Source organism: Saimiri boliviensis, chromosome 15 (assembly GCF_048565385.1).
Source record: "Saimiri boliviensis isolate mSaiBol1 chromosome 15, mSaiBol1.pri, whole genome shotgun sequence".
Classification (NCBI taxonomy): Eukaryota; Metazoa; Chordata; class Mammalia; order Primates; family Cebidae; genus Saimiri; species Saimiri boliviensis.
Genome location: NC_133463.1, coordinates 3385305 through 3409671, shown reverse-complemented (window position 1 = coordinate 3409671; position 24367 = coordinate 3385305). Strand labels below are relative to the sequence as shown.

Here is a 24367-nt window from a genome sequence, read left to right as displayed (position 1 = left end):
AACTCAAGCAGGTGCCCCCAACACCTTTGGCTCAGCATCTCACTGGGTGGATGTGAGCATCCACAGTAAAGGAAAAGGGACAAAGTGCAGTTGGGGGGCAGGGGTTCTTCCCACAAAACCCAGAAGCGTCACAAAGGACAGTGTTTGTTAAAAAGCCTCCGGGACTTGGTGCCGAACATCTCTCGTGGCGTCTCCTGACTTCCCAGAGCTGATGGAAATATTCTGAAGGTATTAATAGAGTGCAGATGTTGGAGAATGCGACTTGGAATCCTACTGAACAAATGACCCTGTTGGGAGGCCGTCTGCCGTCTCCGGGGACATTCCACGGAGTGCCCAGCTGATCGTCTCATATTGAAACAGCATGTCCCAGCATTCCAGCTAGCAGAAGCGGAACAGGGCTCCTCCACCAGATATAAATCACAAGGCGAAGGGCAGCTGAACTCCCTCAGCCCTGCCCTCCCTCCCTCCCTGGTTCACCCTCCGCCCCTTCCCCCGCTCCCACCCCCCAAGGAAAACAGAGCTTGCGAAGAGGCTGCCAAGCCAAGCCACGCAGGCGCCAGCCGGCCGAGAGCAGCACACACGGCGGCCGTTTGGGAGGCTCGCCGCGTTCGGCGCTGCGGCCCTGATGTTTCTGCTTCACTGCAATTTGTTTCTGATCTCCAGTCAAGTCCTTACAACGCTGCGATCCTCTAGAGAGTTTATACTTTGACCTCGTGACAATTAACACCAGAGGCCAAGGAAAAAAAACTCGAAGAGAGAGAACCCCGATTGGTGGGAGGTGGAGGGTGGGAGGACGGGCGGGGGCTTATTACTAAAGTGAATGCGTTACTTGTGAAATTATTTCCCATCCAATAAAAAGAATGCAGTGTCTTTAAAGAGAGAGTTGCCAAAATGGAAAGAAAGTCTTCTTTCAAAGACTGCCAAGCCTGGCGATCCTCGGTGAGCTGTGTGTTCAGGAAAGGACACAAATTAGCTGGGCTGGACAGCGGGCCTTCCGCAGGAGCCCTGAGCTGGCAGCCGCCGTGGCCCTGGGACAGAACCTTTCATAGCTCCCTGTGGTTATGAAAGTGTGGGCGAGCCCGCTGTGTCCTCTGCGTGGAAGCCCGGTCCAGGCCCTGCCACTGCCCACCCTGCAGGGCAGACCCGAGTGCTGGCCAGAGCCGCGGTCTGGGGTCCCCAGCCACCAGGGCTCCCACGGGTGACGGCAGGACACGGCAGTGCGGGAGGCCGTCTGTCTCACCTCTCAGGAGAGGCACGGTGGGGCATGGGGCCGGATACTCGAAAAGGCTGGGTGCTGTCTAAGATGACCCCGGGAGGCAGGGATGCCGCCAACCCCGCAGCCCTGCTGAGCACAGGTGCCTGTGTCCCTGGGGACCCACCAGCTGTGTGGACTCAGGAGCAAAGGCATCCATGACATGCGATCAGTGCCCTGCCAGAAGCAGGAATGGCCCTCAGAGCCACCCAAACCAGGAGCCCCTCAGAGGACAGCGTAGGGCATGGGCCCCGGGGCCCGGCAGGCCAAGCCAGAGCCGCAGCTCCCAGGTGGGACATGTGCTTAATTCGAACCTGTTCTTCCTTTCAACGCTTTACTCTCCTTCCAAAGACAGGCTGTGTTTGGAGGTTGGCCCAGGTCTGAAGGAAGGGGCCAGGGACACCCACGGGCACCAGTGGGATAGTGTGCACACGGCTGGCTGTGAGAACAGCCTTTCTCCCAGGAGACAGCAGTGGAGGAGGCCCCAGGGCCATGTGCTGTTTGTCGTGAGCCATTCACCTCAGTAGCAAACAACTAAGAGCACAGAAAGGGCAGGTGCCACCAGCATGTGGGCACGGGTGCAGGCACAGAGAAGCCGGCTGGCCAGGGAGGCAGGTTCCAAAAAACACTCCCAGTTTGATGATTTCTTTTGAAATCATCAAAATTATTTTCTTCTGAGAATTTATCAGAAAGCAAGATTATTACTATCCTGAGCAGCTAACTGTTTGGGCTTCCTTAGAAATTAAAACATCCTTCGATAGAGGATGCCTGACAATACCCACAGGTGCCAGCACACATGGCTGAGGCCTGTGAAGGATCCCACGGCCCGAGGTGAGGGAGGGGACAGGGGCCATCTGCATCCTCTGTGGGGGCGAGGCTGTGACGAGGGCTGAGGAGAGAAAGCTAATCGCATTTGGGGACCAAGGCAAGCCAGGCCGCGCAAGCAGAATCAAGACAGCTGAGCTATTCGATCAATGAGAACAGCATGTGCAAAGGCCTAGAGAGGAGCAGGGTCACTGTCCCTAGCCTGGGATAATGAGCAGGTGGGAGGTGAGAGAGAAGGGTGCCTTGGAGAGGATCAGGTCTGCAGAGCACATGGGCAGCAGGGAACGTGGGCACCAGACCACAGGCTTTTCTCCAGACCACTACGCCTATCCGGGATGCCACCTTTGCTTCATTTTTTCACTGTGGTAAAATATACATGACATACAACTTACGCCCTTAACCACTGTTAAGTGCACAGTCCTGGAGTGCCAAGCACATGCAAAGCATTGGGCCACCTCCGCCGCCATCCATCTCCAGAACTCTTCATTTTGCAAAACTGAAACTCTGTATCCATTAAACAACAACTCCCCTGTCCCTTTCTTCTCCCTCCAGGGCACCCACTATTCGCTTTTCTGCCTCTGTGAGTTTGACTATTCTAGGTACCTTGTGGAAGTGGAATCATGCAGCATTTGTCTCTTACGATTGGCTTATTTCACTTAGCATCATACCCTCACGGTTCATCCAAGTTGTAGCACGGGTCAGCATTTCCTTCCTTCTCAGGGTGGAATCATATTCCGCTGTATGTATCGGCCGCATTTTCTTTATCTGTTCATCTGTTGATGGACACGTAGGCTGGTTCCACCTTCCGGCTACCAGGAGTGACGATGCTATGCACATGGTGTGCATGCACCTCTTTGGGATCCCGCTTTCACTTCTTTTGAGTCCGTATCAGAAACGAACTTGCTGGATCACAGGGTAATTCTATTTTTTATTTCTACGAAACCTCCCTGCTCTTTTCCACAGCAGCCATGCCATGTTCCGTCGACGCTGTGTGCAGGGGTTCCAGTTTCTCCACATCCTCTCCAACACTAGTATAAGGATTAGACTTTGGAAGGGAAAATCCCTGCAGGGTGTTTACACATCCGCTGTGGAGGGGGAGTTCCCCATACTCCTTAGTATCCAACACATTCTCATCAACGGCTGAAGCAAGGAACCCTTTGCCGGGATTTTTAAATTCCATTGTGTCCCATACACTACTCTCGTTCCCTTCCCCTTCAAAGCCAGTGTCTTTATGACGCATTTCTTCCTATCTGAATGTGTTTTTACAAAGTGTGTTTTATGGTCTTGTGTGCATGTATTTTTGATGGATGTAAATGATTGTGTATTTCATCTTGTTTGTTGCCCATTTTTTTAACCAAGTGCTACGTTTTTAAGACTGTCCCCGGCTCTATGTGCACACCTAGTCCTTCTCGTCTCACCAGGACACGTTGTCCATGGTCCGAGCACACCGTTTTCCACCCATCCAGGTCTCAGAGGCCAGTATCTGGGACGCCCCAAGTCCACATCCCCCACAGAACACCCAGAACACTGTGGTGAACATGCTGACACGCACCCCCTCCAGGACCTGCCTGAGGATGTCCACAGAGCCCACCACTGGGTTCCAGGCAGTCTTGCATTTGATTTGGTTGATGGGCCAGGTCCCTCTGCACAGCCACCAGCAGCACACAAGGCCTCCCACCAGCGATCCCACCAGGAGACAGCTGGAAGAGGGAAGCCTGGTAGAAAGCTGAGCTTCCAAACCAGATTAGAATTTAGACTTCTAAATGGCTTCTAAAGAGTAGAGCCATTGAAGGATTTTTAATCAACTCCGTAAACAAGGTAAATAATGCCACCTTTTATATCCTAAGCCACCCTTAGGCAAGGCCTTTCTTCTTGTCACTCTCCTCGCCAAGCTACTGCTGATGATTGTGATTTGACCACAAAAGGGCAACACTCTGATGCGAGGGGCTTTGCCCCACACTCCCACCCCACCGGCCTCACTTGGCAGCTCGTGCAACCTTTTAAACGTGTATGTCAAAAGCAATTTTCTAATAAGGATCAAGAGTAGGGGCAGGGATTAGAGCTAGCCGCACTGGGGTGACATTCTAGTTCATGTCACTTCAACCCCGAGTGTACCCCTAGAACCACAGGATGAGTGAGAACTTAAGGAGGATGAGGGCTGCATTCCAGAAGCGGTGAAGTCTCCTGAGCTAGACACCAGAGTCACGGCCACCATAAAACAGGAAGTCAGAGGCCGCCCTCCCTGGAGCCCCTTCTGCACAGAACATAAAAGGGGACCATGCAAGGCAGAGGACGCAGCCACACAATGGAGACGCCCAAGACAGTGGGACCCACCTGGGCCACACAGCATGGGGATCAGGAGCAAACAAACCATCAAGTGGAAGTCTGGATCCTTCGCTTACTCACCTGGCTCTCTAAACCTCAGGTTCTTTATCTCTGAAATGGAGAAGGCAATTGTCTCTGTTTCTTCTGCTCTGAGGATTCCTCAACTCCGTGCGCCAGGCACTGCTCCAGGGGTGAGGAGATTCAGTAAAGAGCAACCAGACCAGGTTTCCATCATCAGGAAGCCCACCCAAGACAGAGGAGGCAGCAATAACAATTAAAAAGCACGAAAACATCATTAGGCCCCCACATCTCCACTATGACAGTCCAGATGTTCGCTGGGACTCTCTGCTCCTTACAATCTAGGTGATGTTGCCTCCTACCTCTATCCTGTGTCCTGTGGAAATCTCCCAAGACTTTCTGAAAACACATACCCTGGAACGTCTCAAGGTCGTTCTGCCTCCTTCTTGCCTGCCCCGAATTCCTGTTCTCTACTTACTACACTGGTCAAATATTTCCTTGATTCACACACACATGCACACATGGCAGTGACAGGCTTCACTGAGAACCGTGGAGCTATGGTGGGGCTTATAGAGATCCAAGCAAAACTTTTTCTCTGGGTGATGTTTGCAATATTCCTTCTGCCCCTGGCTGTGCTGCTCGGTCCTCTCCATTCTGTGTTCCCTGGTTCCCTCCTTTCTGTTCTCCTTCAACGCTTGTGGAGGTGATATTGCTACCCCAGTGGGTACAGAAGGTGGGACCCCCACTGCGGGGGCGTGGAGGGCGGAGCATGGAGCCAAAGGACATCACTCTCAAGCCTTGCCTGGTTTGGGACTTGCTTGGGACCCTTCCCCCCTCATTCTTCCCTATTTCTTCCTTTTGGAACGGGATTGTCTGCCCTAGGCCTGCCCCGCCATTGCACACGGGAAGCACATAACTTGTCTGGTTTCACAGGCTCCCAGCTGGAGGGAAATCTGCCTCAGGAGCCATCATACCTGTAATCGCAGCATGTCTGCTATTTAGATGAGACTTTGGATTTAAACTTCAAAGTCAATGCTGGAATGAGTTAGGAAGTTTCAGGTTGTGGGATGGAATAAATGTATTTTGCCCTTGAGAACATGCATATTGGGGGACCAGGGATGAAGTGTCATGGACTGACTGTGTCGCCCCAAAATTTTTATGTTGTAATCCTACCCTGCAGTGTGATGGTTCTAGGATGTGGGGCCTTTGGGAGGTGATGACGTCATGAGGGTCTGTGTCCCTGGCTTCTGCCCATCCCTCTAATGAAACATCCCAGTGTTTGAGCAGAAGCCAGGGACACAGACCTTCATGACCTTCGGGCCCCAGGGGCCCCTGCACTGGACTTAACAGATGGCTGCTCTGTCCTCACCTCTCTTGGACCTCCCCAAAGCTCCGACACTGTGACCACACCTTCCTTAAAATGCTCTCCTCTCTTGCCTTTTACATCCAGAGTAAACCTTCCTCCCGGCCACTCCCAGGCAGGGGCCCTGGAGGCTCAGGATCCTCCAGTCACACATTAAACTTAGGAGCTTCTAGGATTGGCCTGGAGTCCCCTTTCTTTCCTCACTCTTGAGTGCCAAGGGTCAGCAGGCCTCGTCTGTGGGGTCAGATGGCCAATCTTGTAGGGTCCTTTCGCAGCTGCCCACAAAGGCAGCCTCAGACAGCTAATGTGCAAGCCAAGGAGAGTTCCAATAAAACTTTATTGACAAAAGCAGGCAGCATTTGCAGAGCGCGGCTCCATATCTTCTCCATTGTGTACAGATCCACTCCAGAGGCTTCAAGATGACTCAGATTTATAGTTTCCACTCAGGCTTCTCCTCTGAGCGCAGACCCATCCTTGCCTCCCTGGGCACAGCTTGGCCAGGCTGACCTTGCAGCCTCCCGCTGCCCACTCAGCTGTCTGTGTGTCCCATCTCAGCAACGAGGCTGCCATCCTGGCAGCCTGGACGCACAGCCCTCACCCCCGTGTTCAACTCCAGTGTGAATACGCCCATTTACTCACTAAGAGTTGCAGGAGATTCACTCTCCACAGCCTCACAGCACTTCCCACGTGGCATCGCCCGGCCGCAGAAGGCAGCACAGCCACATGGCTGCAGAACCTAAGGGTACGGGCCAGCTTCCCTGCAGAATGCCCAGTCCCTGGGTCTCAGAGCAGACCCCAGGCAGCAGGGCGGGCCCCAGCTCCTCCGCCTGGCTGCATGTCAGACCATGCTCCAGCACCCCCATCTGCCTGCAGTGACCTGTTCTCCCAATCTATGAATTTCTTCTCATCTTCAAATCTCACGTCAGATTTATTAAATTCCCCTTCGTATGCTGTGAGTATACCACACATCTCTCCTTCTGTTGTATATTTATTGTTTTGATCAGGGGTTAACACACTGCAGCCTGCCGTCTAAAGCCACCCTCCATCCCTTTCTGAAAATAAAGTTTCATTGGAGCTCAGCCTCACTGCACTTACATGCAATACAGATGCATCTGCGCCCCGACGCGACGCAGAGCTGGGTGTTACAACAGAGACCAGGAGGCCCACCAGGCCTCAAGTCTCTACTGTCTGGCCCTTCACAGAAAACATGTGCTGTGCCGGTCCCTGGTTTTTGCTTATTCAACAAGCTGTCTGCCACACTGGACAGCAACCCAGGGAGGCTGGACACTGCATGTCCTTCACTGCAAGAGTGCCCACCAAGGCCTGCAGTGCCTGAGCTGGGCAGAATCAGGTTGGCCACAACAGCGGCTCACACGTCCCACCCTTGGCTGTCTCCTAAGCAAAGCCAGCCATGATGCCAGGAGCTGAAATAATCACTTCGCACTCTCTTTCTCCCTCACCTCTCTGGTAATGCCCATTCATTCTGCTGGCGGTGACAGCTGAGGCTCATTGACGATGCAATGCTCTTCCAAAGACGAAGGAGGAAGTAAATAAACTGTCTGAACACAGGGACTTCTTACCGAAGTGTAAGTACAGCAATCACACACAAAGTAAATATCACCATGCACACTGGCTGCACACGTGGTCACACGGTTACACGCACCGTGGCCCAGCCTGTGAGGGCATCTGGGCATTACACACGGTCACATGCACCGTGACACAGCCTGTGAGGGCATCTGGGAATTACACACGGTCACATGCACCGTGACACAGCCTGTGAGGGCATCTGGGAATTACACACGGTCACATGCACCGTGGCACAGCCTGTGAGGGCATCTGGGCATTACACACGGTCACACGCACTGTGGCACAGCCTGTGAGGGCATCTGGCATTACACGTGGTCACACACACCATGGCACAGCCTGTGAGGGCATCAGGCATTACACATGGTCACACACACCATGGCCCAGCTTGTCAGGGCATCTGGGCATTACACATGGTCACACATGCCATGGCACAGCATGTGAGGGCATCCAGCATTACACATGGTCACACGCACCATGGCCCAGCTTGTCAGGGCATCTGGGCATTACACACGGTTACACGCACCGTGGCACAGCCTGTGAGGGCATCTGGCATTACACACGGTCACACACACTGTGGCACAGCCTGTGAGGGCATCTGGGCATTACACATGGAAGCACGCACCGTGGCACACCCTGTGAGGACATCTGGCATTACATATGGTCGCACGCACCGTGGCACAGCCTGTGAGGGCATCTGGGCATTACACACGGTCACACGCACCGTGGCACAGCCTGTGAGGGCATCTGGGCATTGCACATGGTCACACGCACCATGGCACACCCTTTGAGGGCATCCAGCATTACACACAGTCACATGCACCATGGCACACTCTGTGAGGGCATCTGGGCATTACACATGATCACACGCACCATGGCACAGCCTGTGAGGGCATCAGGCATTACACATGGTCACACGCACCATGGCCCAGCTTGTCAGGGCATCTGGCATTACACATGGTCACATGCACCGTGGCCCAGCCTGTGAGGGCATCTGGCATTACACACGGTCACACACACCATGGCACAGCCTGTGAGGGCATCTGAGCATTGCACATGGTCACACGCACCGTGGCACACCCTGTGAGGGCATCAGGGCATTTTGCCTCATTTTACAGTGGGGAGAACCCCTCAACGGGTGCAGTGGTTGGAAAGAGCCTCCTCTCATCTTCTGGTTGTGAAAGCTCTTTCTTTTTTAACACAACGTTTCCAAAATGTGTGTTTATGAGAAAAAAAAACGGGCCCTGTGCTCAAATGTGATTGGAATGGGGGCATATGCCATAGCCCTGGTGGAGGCACTACAAGAAAGACGCCTGCCTAACATTTCCAATGTGTTTGGCCTCAGTACTTTTTCCCTCCCAATACCCAGAACCCCTCTGCAGAGACTGGTGTTCTATAGAACACTCTTGGAGAAACACATACCTTTAATCATCCAAGGCTGTGCCTACTGCTGTAGCGCTGGGGAGAAGATTTGGGGGCAGAGATCGCAGCCTTCCTTCCCATGAAATGCCTTCAGCTCCCAAATCACCCTCTTGCTCCATTCTCTCAGCACAATTGAGTTAAACTCAAGAAAAAAGCAATTTCATTACCTGAGGAAAGTAATTCCCCTACAATGCAAATGACAGAGATAATGCTTTTAAGTGGTTTTTGATGTTTAAAAGAAGAGCTTGCCTACTTACATGCGAGTTAATATCAGACTATACCTCATGCACCCTTGGTGACACCCCACGAGCACCGCCTTCACCCTCCACGTTCACAAACAGGAATCAGTGTTGCAGCATCCTTCTGAGGTGCTGCTGACGGCCTCCCCTGGGCTCTGCTGCACCCACAGTGAAACTCAGGTCATGATCCACACGTGATATACTTCGTTCCTCACTCATTCATCTCTCATCCATCTTTATATCACCCCTGCCTTTTGCCAGTGTTCAAAGCACTCACTGAATGAAACTGAAAGACTTTCCATTGTTATCTCACTGGCCAGCAAATATTTCTCAGAAACTTCCTATGTGCTCAACCCTACGCTAGGCCAGAGTCCAGGAGCTCACAACCTAAGAGGGGACTAGGAGAGACGTGATGGCCCAGAGGGCGCCATGAGGAATGTCATCTCCTCATCATTACTGAAAATGACGATTTTCTGGGAAATTGGGGGAGGTCTCACAGAAGAGATGGGAAGCCCTCAAGGGCTGGAGGAGCTCTGCTGGACACAGGAGGGCAGGGGGAGCAGGGCTGAAGGCAGGAGGGGCACCGGGAATAGCTTTTGGAGGGGCGGGCAGTCTGGGACATCTGGACTTTGTCCTATGGGTAATGGAAGCCATGGAAGATTTTTAATCGAAGCAACATGATTAAGCCTATGTTTCGGATAAAATCCAGTCTGGAGGAAGGATTGCAAGGGCGAAACTCTCTTTTTATTTGAAAAGGCACTGGTGGGAGGCTGCATGTTCCTAAGAGAGTATTCTTGAGTATCTTAGGAGACACCTGCTGTCTAGGCAAAGCCGGAAGTCCGGGATAAGGTGCTGCTGAACTCCGTGAGGACGCCATCGCCTCTGAGACTGCCACCGTTCCCGACAGAACCAGGCAGAGAGCTGGGGATCAAAAGGGACCTGCCCTTGCCCGGCCTTCAGGTTTCATCCTCCACAAGGAGTCAGGGCACACACCCAATGGCGGTGACGCTGGCGAGGTGGCGGTGGCGCCCACAGCAGCAGGAGGGCGCCTGTGGCAGGCGGCACTGCCCCACCCTCGTGGCCGGGGGCAGGAGCCCCGCAGGATGCTGGACAATACTGGGAAGGAAAAGGAGGGAATCGTCGACCTTGGGCCGGAGGCTGGCCGCAGACCGCTGAACGCTGAGTGTCTCGACCGGTCTCAAGAAGAAAAAAATTCTTGGAAGCTGATGAGGCAGTGAGTGAAAACAAAAGATTCTATCTGGTAGGAAATAGGATAAAATGGAGAGAGAAATTTGCTTTGTTTGGGGAGATAAAATAAGCAACAGACCGCTGAACTCAGGTCAGAAGAGCACAGCCGCCCGGCCCAGAAGTGACAGCGGACAGAAGGAAGTGTGTCGCAGGCGGGCACAAAGCAGCGGCTATTTTGAGGAAAACTGGCTTACACGCAGCATGGCTCCTCTGTGCTGGCAAACGGCATCCCTGTGAGTACACTGACCAGCTCCCTCGCGCCGAGAAGCATCCCAGGCAGTGCTGGCCATGGGAGGGCTCTCCAGTTTCTTTCTGCAGATTCCTCCTGGAGAGCAAGCGGGGGCTCTGAATGACCCACACTGGCCTCTTCCTGAGTGGATTCCCTCACCGAGTCAATGCAGGGGCTGAGCCCCCACCTGGCTTTGTGCTGCGTGGAGACAGCTCTGGAGGGGAAAACCCCGATCAGAGGGACCTCAGGTAAAAGGGCAGCTCACCCCGGGACCTGAGCCATTTATAATGCAGGTCAGCCTCATGGCTGCAGGCCCTTGTGTTAAAAAAAAAAGAAAAAGAAAAAGAAAAAGAAAAAAAAAAACAAAAAAAAACAAGCTTTGGGCCTGTGGGATTAGGGGAATATCACGTACCTGAGGGGTGGGGGCTAGGGGAGGAATAGCAAAAGGTGGCGGTATTGGGGAGGGATAGCATTAGGAGAAATATCTAACGTAGATAACGGGGAGATGGAAGCAGCAAACCACCATGGCACGTGTATACCTATGCAAAAAACCTGCACGGTCTGCACATGTGCCTCAGAACTTACGGATCTCTGTGTGCTCTGCAGTTGCCGTTTATACAAAAGTGTTTTCGCTAGCAGTAATTGGCTGACGCTTCTTCAATGTACTTCCCAATTACCCAGAGAGCTTGGGGACATGACTTCGAGGAGGGAGGGGTGGCCCCTGCATCTGGTTTGTGTCCAGGTAGTTTCAGAAGTGGCCTCCTCATTGGCTGCATCCTTTCCCATTTCATCACACGTGACCCTCTGCTGTACATGTCCGGAGGGCTTTCCCAAAAGGTCCATTGCCATTGGGTGAGCGCCGAAAATTGAATACTCCATTATTTGCTTCCTGGGGAGATATCGTTCCCAAAATGGAAAGCTGTCTTCACTCCGATAGAGGTGGTCTAGCCATGATCTTAGCCACTTTGAATATGAAGCCCAGTGGAGCATGCACAGTCTGACTTGTCATACAGGGGTGGACTCGAGGCTGTCACATGAGGAAGTGATTGAGAGGATCAAAGCAATTATTCAAGCCTGTCTTGGCAAAAGACGCAGTTATTACAACAAAGGGTCATTTGAGGCTCACAGGGAAAGGTCATTGTCATGGTAAGAGAGCTGGAAGGCTGCCCTGCCACTAATTAGCCATGTGTGAGTCCAAGAGATGTTTAAAAATAATACATAATGGCTCTATTGAGATATAATTCATGTACCATAATATTCACTCATTTAAAATGCAGAATTCAGTGATTTTAGTATTTTCATAGAAGTGGCTGATCAGCACCACAATCAATTTTCAAATAGTTTCACCATCCCTAAGGAAAACCCAGCCTGATTTGGTGGCTCACGCCTGCAATCCCAGCACTTTAGGAGGCCAAGATGCATCGATCACTTGAATCTCAAAGTTTGAAACCAGCCTGAGAAACATGGTGAAACCACGTCTCTACGAAAAATACAAAAAAACCAGCCAGACATGGTGATATGCACCTGTAGTCCCATCTATCCAGGGACTGAGGTGAGAGGATGTCTTGAGCCCAGGAGGCAGAGGTTGCAGTGAGCTGAGGTCACTCCATTGCACTCCAGCCCAAGCAACAGAGAGAGAGTCCCTGTCTCAAAAAAAAAAAAAAAAAAAAAGAAAGAAAACTTGTACCCGTAAGTGGTCACTTCCTATTTACTCCCAATCACCCCAGCCCTAGGCAACACTAATTGTCTTTCTGTCTTTATAGATTGCAGGCATATTTTTAATATGCCTGAGCCTCAGTTTCCCCATATGTAAAATGCAGGGAACTGGAATGTGTGGTTGCTAGAGAAGCCATCTGAAGCCTCTGTTCCTTTAATACTCCAAGTCCTATTGTCATGTAATAACCATTTTTTCACGTGATCTTGCACAATTAGGCTATGGTGCTGGCCCTGGCTTGGATTATGTTATTCCTTTAGTTGAAAGAGGGTAAGATTTATCTGAGAGGCCGAGAAGCACATCACACCCCATTTCACTGATAGCCACAGGCTCCACTCTGCCACACACCCTCCCTCTGGAGAGCAGGTCCCCTGCGTGGGAGCCTCAGCACAGATCACAGAGCATAGTAACGGGATAGCTCACTAAGGCCCCAGGTGAACAGTGCTGGTCACACTCTCCAAAGAAAAACGGTAGACTCTCTCAGAGGTAGGATGCCACCTGTTCTGGGACATTTGCTCACTGTCCACTTCCAGCCTAAGGGAAGACACCAGGCAGAAGCAGTAGATTGAGAAGGGATTTTGTTAAATTATTTTAAAGCAAACTGTTAGGTGGCATTTAGTACACACTGCACAACCACCCCTCTCTCTAGATCCAAAACATTTCCATTACTCCAAGGTAAAACTTGTTACCTCTTAAGCAGTTTCTCCTTATTCCCCCTTCCTCAGCCTCTGAAAGCCACCAATGTGAGTTCTGTCCCTATGGATTTGTCTATTTCATGTGAACAAGATCGTGTAATACATGACTTACCATGCCTGGTTTCTTTCTCTTAGCATTATGTTTGCAAGGTGCATTCACATTGTATTATATATCAGCATTTTATTTTCTTGTGGTTGAATAATTTCATGGTATAAATATGCCACAATTTGTTTATTCATTCTTCTATTGGTAGGCAGACTTGGGTGGTTTCCACTTTTTGGCTTATGTGAATAATGCCACTATGAAAATGCATGTTACATGTTCTTGTTTCTGTACCCATTTTCAATTTTTGGGGTACATACCTAGAAGTGAAATTGTGGGGTCATATGGTAATTTTATGTTTAACTTTTTGAAGAACCACCACACTGTTTTCCACAGAGGTTGAATCATTTTACATCCCCACCAGCAAAGCACAGGGGTTCTAATTTTTCCACATCCTTGTCAACACTTTTATTTTCTATTTTTAAATTATCACCATTGTAATGGGTATGAAATGGTACCTCATTGTAATTTCGATTTTCATTTCCCTATTGACTAATGATGTTGAGCATCTTTTCATGTGCTGTTGGCCATTTATGTATCTCCTTTGCAGAAACTCTTTTGCCCATTTTTCAATTGAGTTGTCTTTTGCTGTTGAGTTGTAAGAGTTCTTTATGTATTCTGGAAACCAGATGCTTATCAGATGTATGATTTCCAAATATTTCTCCTACTTCATGGATTGTCCCTTCACATCAAAGGATAATGTCCAGGATAATGTCCTTTGATGCACAATTTTTAAAATATGTATAAGGCCCAGTTTATCAGTTTGCCTTTTTTGTACATGCTTTTTGTGTTATATCTAAAAATCCATTGTTAAATCTAAGATCATGAAGATGTATCCCTATGTATTCTTCTAGGAACGTTTTTAGTTTAGTTCTTATATTTAGCCCATTGATCCATTTTGAGTTAATTTTTGCACATGATGTGAAGAAGGGGTCCAACTCCATTCTTTTGCAGATGGATAGCCGGTCGACCTAGTACTACCTGTTAAAGAGACTATTCTTTTCCCATTGAAAGTTGTGGCACCCTTGTTAAAACTCAATTAACCACAAATGGTTTGTTTCTGGGCTTTCAATTCTATTTCCTTGGTCAATAGATCTATCCTTATGCTAGTGTCACGTTGTTTTGGTTACTGTAGTTTGTAGCACTTTTCAAATGGAGACATGTGAATTCTCCAACTTTGCTCTTCTTTTTCAAGATTGCTTTAGCTGTTTCAGGCTCACTGAAAATCCATATGCATTTGAGGGTCAACTTTTCCGTTTTGTCACAAAAATTACTAAAATCTTAATAGTGATTGCATTGAATCTGTAGTTTGCTTTGGGTAGAATTGATGTCTTAACAATATTGTCTTCCAATCCATGAATAGGGATATCATTTCCTTTTTTTTAGCTCTCTTTAATTTTTTTCAGCAGTGTTTTGTAGTTTTCAGTGAACAAGTCTTTCACTTACTTGGTTAAATCTACTCCTAGGTATTTTACTCTTTTGGATGCCATGGTAAATTGAATTCTTTAAATTTCCTTTTTGGATTTTTCATTGGGGGTGTATGAAACACAACTGCTTTTTGTGTGTTAATTTTATACCCTGCAAATTTGTTGAATTCACTTACTAGCTCTAGTAGCTTTCTTAAGAATTCCTTGGTATTTTCCACATATAGAATGTATATGTAGAAAATATACATGTATATGTATATGTAGAAAATGCCTCTCTTTGAAAATGGGGATAGTTTTCCTTTTCCAAGATAGTTTTCCTTTTTTCTTGCTTGATCGCTGTGCCTAGAATTTTCGATACAATATTGAATAACAGTGGTGAAAGTGAGCATCCTTGTATTGTTCCTGGGTGGAAAAGTTTTCCGTCTTTCACCACTGATGTGATGTTATCTGTGGGTGTTTCGTAAACGCTCTTTACATCATTGAGGAAGTTTCTTTATATTCCTAGTTTAATGAGAATTTTTATTATGAAGGGTGTTATGTCGTGTCACCTGCTTTTCCTGCATCAGTTGCAACAATATTGTGCATTTTCCCCCTTTGTTTTATTTATGTGGTATAGTACCTTGATCGATTTTATTATGTTGAACTAATTTTCATTTTTTGAATAGATCCCACTTGATCATGGTGTATAATCCTTTTAGCATGCTGTTAGATTCAGTTTACTTGTATTTTGCTGAGGATACCTGCATTTCTATTCAAAAAGGATGTTGGTCTGTACTTTTCTTGTGATGTTTTTATCTGGGTTTGGTATAAGAAATATGCTAGCACCATAGATTCAGTTAATACATGTTTCCTCTCATATTTTAAAGGAGATTAAGAAAGATTGGTGTTCTTCTTTAAATGCTTGTTAAAATTCAGCAATAAAGCCATCTGACCCTGGACTTTTCTTTCGTGGAAAATTTTCTTACAATGGATTTCATTGTTGTACTTGTTTATAGGTATCTTAAGATTTTCTACTTCTTCTCTGAATCGATTTTGAACACTTGTATGCTTTTGGGAATTTGTCCAGTTCACTGAGGTCATCTAATTGGTTGGCATATAATTATTCATAGTATGCTCTTATAATCCTTTTTATTTCTGTAAGATCGGTAGTAAAGTCCCCACTTTCATTTCTAATTTTAGGTATTTGTACCTTCTCTTTTTTGTACATCTAGCTGTTAGTTTGCCAATTTTGTTGATGTTCTCAAAGAACCAACTCTTGGTGTCACTAAGTCTTTCTGTTGGTTTTTAATGTCTATTTTATTTGTTTTTGATCTTGTCTTTATTATGCCAGTTTTCTGGCTAGTCTTGGGTTTAGTCTGCTCTTCTTTTTCTGGTACCTTTAGGTATGAAGTCAGGTTAGTGATTTGATATCTTTCTTCTTATTTAATGTATGCATTTAGGATTATAAATTTCCCTCTGATCATTATTGCATACTACAATTTTGGTATATTACATTCTCATTTTTACTCATCTCAAAGTATCTTTTAATTTCCCTTATGATTTGTCCCTTAACCCCCTGGTGGTTTCAGACTGTGTTTAATTTCCACATATTCGTGAATTTTCAGATTTGGCCTCTGTTATTGGTCTCTAGTTTTATTCTATTGGGTTTGGAAAAGATACTTTGTAAGACTTCAATATTTTTAAATTTACTGAGAATGATTTTATGGCCTAAGTTATGATGTATTCAGGAGCATGCTGTGTGTGCACCCGAGAAGAACGAGTAATCTGCTGTGGTTTGACAAAGTATTCCATATATGTCTCTTAGGTCTACTTGGTTTATAGTTATTTAAGCCCTCTACTTCCTTGTTAATCCTCTGTCTAGATGTTCTGTTTATTACTTAAAGGTGGGTATTTGCATAGCCAAGACAATCCTAGGCAAAAAAAAAAAAAAAAAAAACAAGCTGGAGGCATCATGCTACCTGACTTTAAACTACTGTAATCAAAACAACATGGTGTACTAGTACCAAAACGGACACATAGACCAGAGGCCTCAGAAATAATGCCACACAACCTCAACCATCTGATCTTTGACAAACCTAACAAAACAAGCAACGGGGAATGGATTCCCTATTTAATAAATGGGGTTGGGAAAACTGGCTAGCCATGTGCAGAAATCAGAAACTGGACCCCTTCCTTACACCTTATACAAAAATTATCTCTAGATGGATTAAAGATATAAACACGAGGCCTAACACCATAAAAATTCTAGAAGATTGGAAGTGAAACAAAAAAAAAAGAAAAAAGAGAAAAAAAAGAAAAAGAAAAAAAACTCTAGAAGAAAACCTAGGCAATACCATTCAGGACATAGGCATAGGCAAGGACTTCATGACTAAAACACAAAAAGCATTGGCAACAAAAGCCAAAATAGATAATTGGGATCTAATTAAACTCAAGGGCTAATATCCAGTATCTACAGAGAACTTAAACAAATTTACAAGAAAAAAACAAACAACCCCATCAAAAAGTGGGCAAAGGATATAAGCAGATGCTTTTCAAAAGAAGACATTTATGCGGCCAACAAAACATTTGAAAAAAAGCTCCTCATCACTGGTCATTAGAGAAATGCAAATCAAAACCACATTAAGACAGCACCTCACACCAGTTAGAATGATGATCATTAAAAAGTCAGGAAACAACAGATGCTGGAGAAGATGTGGAAAAATGAGAACACTTTTGCACTGTTGGTGGGAGTGTAGATTGATTCAACCATTGTGGAAGACAGTGTGGTGATTCCTCAAGGATCTAGAAATAGAAATACCATTTGAGCCAGCAATCCCATTACTGGATATATAACCAAAGGATTATAAATCATTCTGTTTTAAAGACACATGTACACATATGTTTACTGTGGCACTGTTCACAATAGCAAAGACTTGAAACCAACCCAAATGTCCATCGATGATAGACTGGACAAGGAAAACATGGCATATATACACCATGGAATACTACGTAGCCATCAAAAACGATGAGTTTGTGTTCTTTGTAGGGACATGGATGAATCTGGAAACCATCATTCTCAGCAAACTGACACAAGAACAGAAAACCAAACACCACATGTTCTCACTCATAAGTGAGTGTTGAAAAATGAGAACACATGGACACAAGGAGAGGAACATCACATACTGGAGCCTGGGGGTTGGGGGACTAGGGGAGAAATAGTTGCCAGGAGGATTGGGGAGAGATAGCATTAGGAGAAATACCTAATGTAGACGATGGGACAATGGATGCAGCAAACCACCACCATGGCACACGTATACCTATGTAACAAACCTGCACAATATGCACAGTAATATGTACTCCAGAACTTAAAGTATAATAATAATTTTAAAAATCAGACCCATTGATGATAGACTGGACAGGGAAAATGTGGAACATATACATCATAGAATACTATGCAGCTATAAAAAATGATGAGTTCATGTCCTTTGTAGGGACATGGATGAACCTGGAAACCATCACGCTCAGCAAACTGATACAAGAACAGAAAATCAAACACCACATGTTCTTACTCATAGGTGAGTGTTGAACAATGAGAATGCATGGACACAGGGAGGAGAGCATCACACATTGGGGTCTGTGAGGGGGAACTAGGAGAGAGAAAGTGGAGGGTGGGGAGTTGGAGAGGGATAACATGGGGAGAAATGCCAGATATAGGTGATGGGGAGGAAGGCAGCAAACCACATTGCCATGTATGTACCTATGCAACAATCTTGCATGTTCTTCACATGTACCCCCAAACCTGAAATGCAATTATATATATATATATATATTTAAATCAGAAATTTTAAAACTGCAAAGAAAAAAAAAGGAGAGCCTGAGATGTGACTGAATTGCTGCAATTTCTTGATGAAACTTTAATGTGTGAAAAGTTACTTCTTAAGAATGAACAAACAAAGTGGTTTCTTGAGAGGAAATTTATTCCTGGTGAAGACGGTGTAAACACTGTTAAAGTGACAACAAAGTGTTCAGAATATTCCATAAACTTAATTGATAAAGTGACAATAACCTTTGGGGAAGACAGACTGCAATTTTTAAAGAAGTTCTACAGTGGGTAAAATACTGTCAAACAGCAACACATGCTACAGAGAAATCTTTTACGAAAGAAAGGATCAATTAGATGCAGCAATATTCAATGTTGTCTTACTTTACAAAATTGTTACAGCTACCCCAACCTTGAGCAACCACCACCCTGATTACTCAGCAGCCATCAACACTGAGGCTTCCACCAGTAAAAAAAAAAAAAAAAAAAAAAAGATTACCACTCACTGATAGCTCAAATTATCATTAGCATTTTTAGCAATAAAGTAATTTTAAATTGAAAAAAAAGGGGGGGTGGGTATTCAAGTCTTCAACTACTATTTGTGGGCTGTCTCTTTCTTGCTTCATTTCTATCGATGTATTTTGGGGCTTCTATTTGGTACACGTTTGTAATTGTTACTTTATGATGACTTGGCTATTTTATCAATATATAACATCCTTCTTTGCTTTTGGATTAAAGCATATTTTGTCTAATATTAATATAGCTACTCTCACTTTCTTTTGGTTACTTTTTGCTTTGGGTAGCTTTTTCCATCTTTCCGCTTTCAATTCATGGTGTCTTTGGATCTTCGCATCTAAAACGAGTCTCTCATAGACAGCATATACTTGGATCATGGAGTTATTTTTTAATACATTTTGTCTTACCTGCCTTCTGAAACAGAAAGTTGAATCCACCTACCTTTTATGTAATTAAATGTAGAGAAGGAAGAACTTACTAATAAGGAAGTACTTAACTTCTGACATTGTGCTGTTTGTTTTCTCTATGCCTTTTTTCTCTCTCATTTCCTCCTTTATATCTTCTTTTATACGTGATTTTCTGTAAACCATGTTGATCCCCTTCTCATTTTCTTTTATGTATATTCATTAGATTGTGGGGTTTTTCTTTTTGTTACCATAAAAAATACAACTAATATCTAAATGCAACAGAATTTAGTTTTAATTTAATTTATAGCAGCTTAACTTCAATAGCATGTAAAAAGTCAGCTCCTGTAGAGCTCAATTGCTGCCTATTTATGTTGTTGTTGTATCACAAATTACATTTCCATATGTTGTATGCCCACTAATACATATTTATAATTATTTTATCAACTTGCCTTTTAAATTAGGTAGGAAATTAAAAGCAGAATCGAAAGCCTAAGATATAATTCTACTGGCTCTTATATTTGCCTATGTCGTTACATTTCCTGGAGATACTTATTTCTTTATAAGGTTTAAAGTCACTGACTACTGTTTTATCATTTCACTCCCTTTAGCATTTCTTACAGGACAGGTCTATTGGTGGCAAACTCCCTCAGCTTTTGTTTACCTGGGAATGTCTTGATCTCTCCCTTATTTTTGAAAGATAATTTTGCCAAATATAGAATTCGTTGTTGACAATCTCTTTCTTTCATTTGACTTTAAATGTCATTCCCCTGTCTTTTGCCCTTCACAGTTTCTGGTTAGCAGCTAGAAATCTAGTAATCTTATTGGGAATCTCTTCTCTTTGACAAGTCACTCCCTCTTTCTAATTTCAAGATTTCTTTTTTTTTTTTTTTTTTTTTTTTTTTGGCCCCTGGCTTTCAACAATTACATACCATGTCTAATGTGGATCTCTTCAAATATACCTTATTTGGAATGTGTTGTGCTTCCTGGATTTGTAGATTCTTGTCTTTTATCCAATCTGAGACATGTCCCATCCTTCTTTGTTTGAATATTCTTGCTGTCTTCTTCTTTCTCTGTCTTTTCTTCTTCTTGGATGCCCATAATGCGTATGTCAGTTTGCCTAATGGTGTACTACAAGTCCCTTAGTTGTATTCACTTTTCTTCACTCTTTTTCTCCCTGTTCCATTTATAATCTGTATATTCTCAACTGTCCCTTCTTCAAGTTCACTGACTTCCTTATGTCTAGTCAAATATACTGAAGAAATCCTCCAGTAATCTTTTTTTTTTTTTTTTTTTTTGAGATGAGTTTCACTGCAACACCCAGGCTGGAGTACAATGGCACGATCTTGGCTCACTGCAACCTTCACCTCACACCCACCCCTACCGCCGGATTCAAGCGATTCTTCTGCCCCAGCCATCCAAGTAGCTGGAACTACAGGTGCATTCCACCATGCCCAGCTAATTTTTGTATTTTTGGAAGAGACAGAGTTTCACCGTATTGACAGGGTTTCACTGATCTTGAACTCCTGACTCAGGTGATCTGTCTACCTTGGCTCCCCAAAGTGCTGGGATTACAGGTGTGAACCACTGCACCTGGCCCAGTAAATTTTTCTTTCAATTATTATACTTTTCAGCTCCAGAATTTCCATTTAGTTTCCTTTTGTAATTCCTATGCCTTTATTGATATTCTCATTTCATTCGTACAGCATTGTTCTGGTTTCCATTAGTTCTTTGTTTATGGCTCCCTTTAGCTCTTTCAGCATATTTAAGACAGATGACTTAAATCTCTTTCTAATAACTCCAGTGGCTTGGCTTCCTCAGGGATGGTTTCTGTCGATTTATTTTATTCATTTGAATGAGTCACGTTTAACTATTTCTTTTTATGTGCAACCCTGTGGTTAAAAACCGGACATTTGTATACAATAATGTGGCAACTTTAGAAATCAAATTATTCCCCTTCTTCAGGGTTTGTTGTTTATTGATTGAGGGCTACAATAATCTGTAATCCATTTGTGCAGTGAGTTTGCCAAACTATTTTTTTTTCAAAGACTGTATTTCTTGTCATGTGTGGTCAATGAAGGATCTGTTTCTCTAGCTTATTTTCAGCCAGTATTTTGATAGAGATTTCTTTGAATGCCCATAACTGAAAAATTAAAAACAAACAAAAGATCTCTCCTCATCTTTGCAAATTGACTGTGCTGGGTCACTCTTTCAACGTTTAACCAATCTGTTTACAACTCTGCCTTAGCCTTCATTTTGTGCTGGAAGTGGACTTACAGACCAGCTGGAAGTGAAATCTTTAAATCATCTCAAATCTTTTCAATGCATGTGCCCTGCCCTGGGTGTGCATGTTGCTTTCTAAATTCGCCAGTATACATGGGTACTTTTGAATGCTCTTAATTTCACAAAGAAAGTCTATCTTTCCCTCTCAGGGAAACTTGTATGTTCAATTGCATGTCTCAACTGTGATCTTTTGTCCAAGAGGTTATGGATTATTTGTTTGCCATGCAATATCTGTGGGCAATGCTCACTGCTTTTCTACCCTAAATAATTTCTGAGTGAGCGAAAACAGAGACAAGCATCTGTGTCAGTCCTTCAGGTAGGCCCCTTACAGGTAAGAACAGACTAATACAAACACTTGCAAATAAGATCCTAGAGTCAGAGACCAGAATTCCACCCTGGAAATGCAAGCTGACTTCTTCAAGACTGCTGCCAAGCTGGAAAGGGGGTGGAGTCAGAGCAAATAAAAATGCCACAAAGTGTTCCTCCCATTTTTTTAAAGTTGTCTTTTCCTTGATTCAGCATTCTTTTGGTTACTGTAAACCTTTGACTGTTTTCCAGAGTTCTGAGTGTTTCGGCTTGTTTTTGACTTTTCCGTGGAGGGGCAGGAGCTGTCTATGCTTCCTCTGCCATTCTGCTAACCGACCCTGCTAAGAGGGGATTTTTCAGAAGAGTTTTTGTCCTGATGGGGAGGAAGGGTTTCTATGATATTTGTGCCCCTCGAGACACAGGTACCTCAAGCCAAATGAGGGCATGTCACAGGCCCTGCAGCACCATGAAAGGAAGTCTTGGGGAATTGGACAGGTATACTTACTTCTTGTTGAAAATAATGTAACCATGACAGGTTGCCTAAGCTGCCCAGAGCAAAGAGAACAGGCCAGAGCAGAGCTGCGCTTCTACGGACAGGGCAAGTCATAGCCCCTGCCGCCATGAGCAACATTCCACTGTGCTGTATTGGGGCAGAGAGTTGGCTGAAGTGGTCAGGTAGACCACGCCAGAGTCTCCTTCTGAAATGGGTAAGGAAAAGGCAGCTTCTAGGCCCCTAGAGAGGTAACGATGTCAAATAATAACTGCAGTAGACAAATGAGACCTTCCTGCCACCTGCTCTCCTCCTTCCCAACCCCTAACTCCCGAGTAGGAAAAAAAAAAAAAGGGGTGAAGAAATGTTCCCCTTCCCAGTGCCAGGTCCCAGGCTGGATCAGGACTGAGATGGGGTCAAGGACAGGAGAGAGTTTCAACTAGATGAGAGATCAAAGCTAAGGTTTAATTCAGTCTGCGGCCATACCACCCTGAACACGCCCGATCTCGTCGGATCTCGGAAGCTAAGCAGCGTCAGGCCTGGTTAGTACTTGAATGGGAGACCGTCTGGGACTACCGGGTGCTTTAAAAAAAAAAAAAAAAAAAGATTTAATTCAGGCTGGACTTCCAATAGTTAAAAGTAAGTAGGAAAACTATGATTTCTGCCCGAGATCTCCTGGAGCACAATGAAGAAAACATCAATTGGTTAATTAAAAATGGGATTGTTTCGTGCACGTTCCTAAGTCCATTCAATATATGGGTGACACACATAAGTGGCATGTGAGTGGGGGAAAAGGGAAGGCAGAGAGAAGCAGGAAGTACTTTGTTGCTTTACATTATAAATCAGAAAAATGGGGCAAGAATTCAATGACAATTTTACCATGTTACACAGGTGCATTTAAAAACTTGGGGTGGAAATGTGTTCTCACGACACTGACTTTCCTGCTGTGTCATGGTAAGTGGGAGGGAGGGACGTGAGTGTGGGTCCACAGCTCCTCTCCGGAGTGGGCGCCTCCTCGCTCTCAAGCCAGGAGCCCCCGGCGGGTCTGCCGCTGGAATCCCGGTGAAGGCATGCCCTGCCAGGAGCCTGTGTGGGAAGCCATGTGCTCCTCAGGGGTTTCTTTAAACTTACTGCCAGGGAAGCTTCACCAAGTTGAACATTCAAGCTGTGCTCTGAGTATGTGAGACGTCCCAACTTCAATATTCACCACTAAACTAACAAAGGAGAGGAGAGGAAAGGAAGCTGGAAGTTCACTGAGTGTCGGTGACCACCAAGCCCATCTGGACACAGGGGCTCTGGGGTGGCCTCTGTGGAAGCCACTCTTGTCTTCATGACTCAGCGAATGCCAGCAGCGTCTGCTCGTCTTCTTCCCAAAGGGACCTTGTCTACGTTGGTCTTGCTGAGCACTTAGGTTTATGTCTGCCTGGTAATAAAATTGAAATAACGTATTTTCTTGGCTCCTCCATAAAATGTTCTATGAATTTATTCTACAGGAGAAAAGGAAGGGGGAGGAATAAATGTGGCATTGGCTTTTTGATTGCGGTTTTTATTTCCATAAAGCTTAGATCACAAGAATGCATGAGATATTTATACAAATCTTTCCACAATTCCTGTGGCCTGTGGGGGCATAGCATTTGCATGACTTCACCACCGTGGCTGGCGTGTGCTCTCTCAGCAACTTTGCTGGCGACAGGGAGCAGCCCCCACCAGGGCCTGTAGTTCCAGGACAGGGCAGGCAACGTTTGTGTGTACCTCAATTCTTCTTCCTTCTGTGCTTTTTCTGTAGTAACTTCAACTTTGAAAAGCGGCCCAGGCTTTTTGGTGAGTTTTCTTACCGTTAAGTATTCACCCCTTCCTAGATCATTTCCTTGAGGATGATAAAGTCAGAGGATGATAACAGAGAAAAGCCGGGCTTCATGCACCTTTGCCATGAGGAGGCTCAAGGGCTGATCCATCCCAGATGAGAGAAGCATGGGAAAAGCCAGCTGTGAGGCAAGCCGGCCCCGCATGCAAGTTTCTCAAGTGACTCAGATTTCTGTGGCTGCAACGGGTTCTCCAACAGATGGGGGATGAAGCATCCTGGGCGTCCCAGGCCGTCTGAGCCCAGACTCCAGGCTTCACACAG

At 45.6% G+C, this 24367-nt stretch overlaps 1 long non-coding RNA gene and 1 pseudogene across 1 annotated transcript; both read left to right on the top strand.

The window, feature by feature from the left end:
• The first annotated feature begins 10189 nt into the window (after window positions 1-10189).
• Window positions 10190-18736, top strand: LOC141581420 (uncharacterized). Its single transcript, XR_012514003.1, has 2 exons — window positions 10190-10753; window positions 17915-18736. It is a non-coding gene; the product is annotated as an uncharacterized LOC141581420 (long non-coding RNA).
• Window positions 18737-22714: 3978 nt separating this feature from the next.
• LOC120362397 (5S ribosomal RNA) lies at window positions 22715-22833 on the top strand (annotated as a pseudogene).
• Window positions 22834-24367: the final 1534 nt, after the last annotated feature.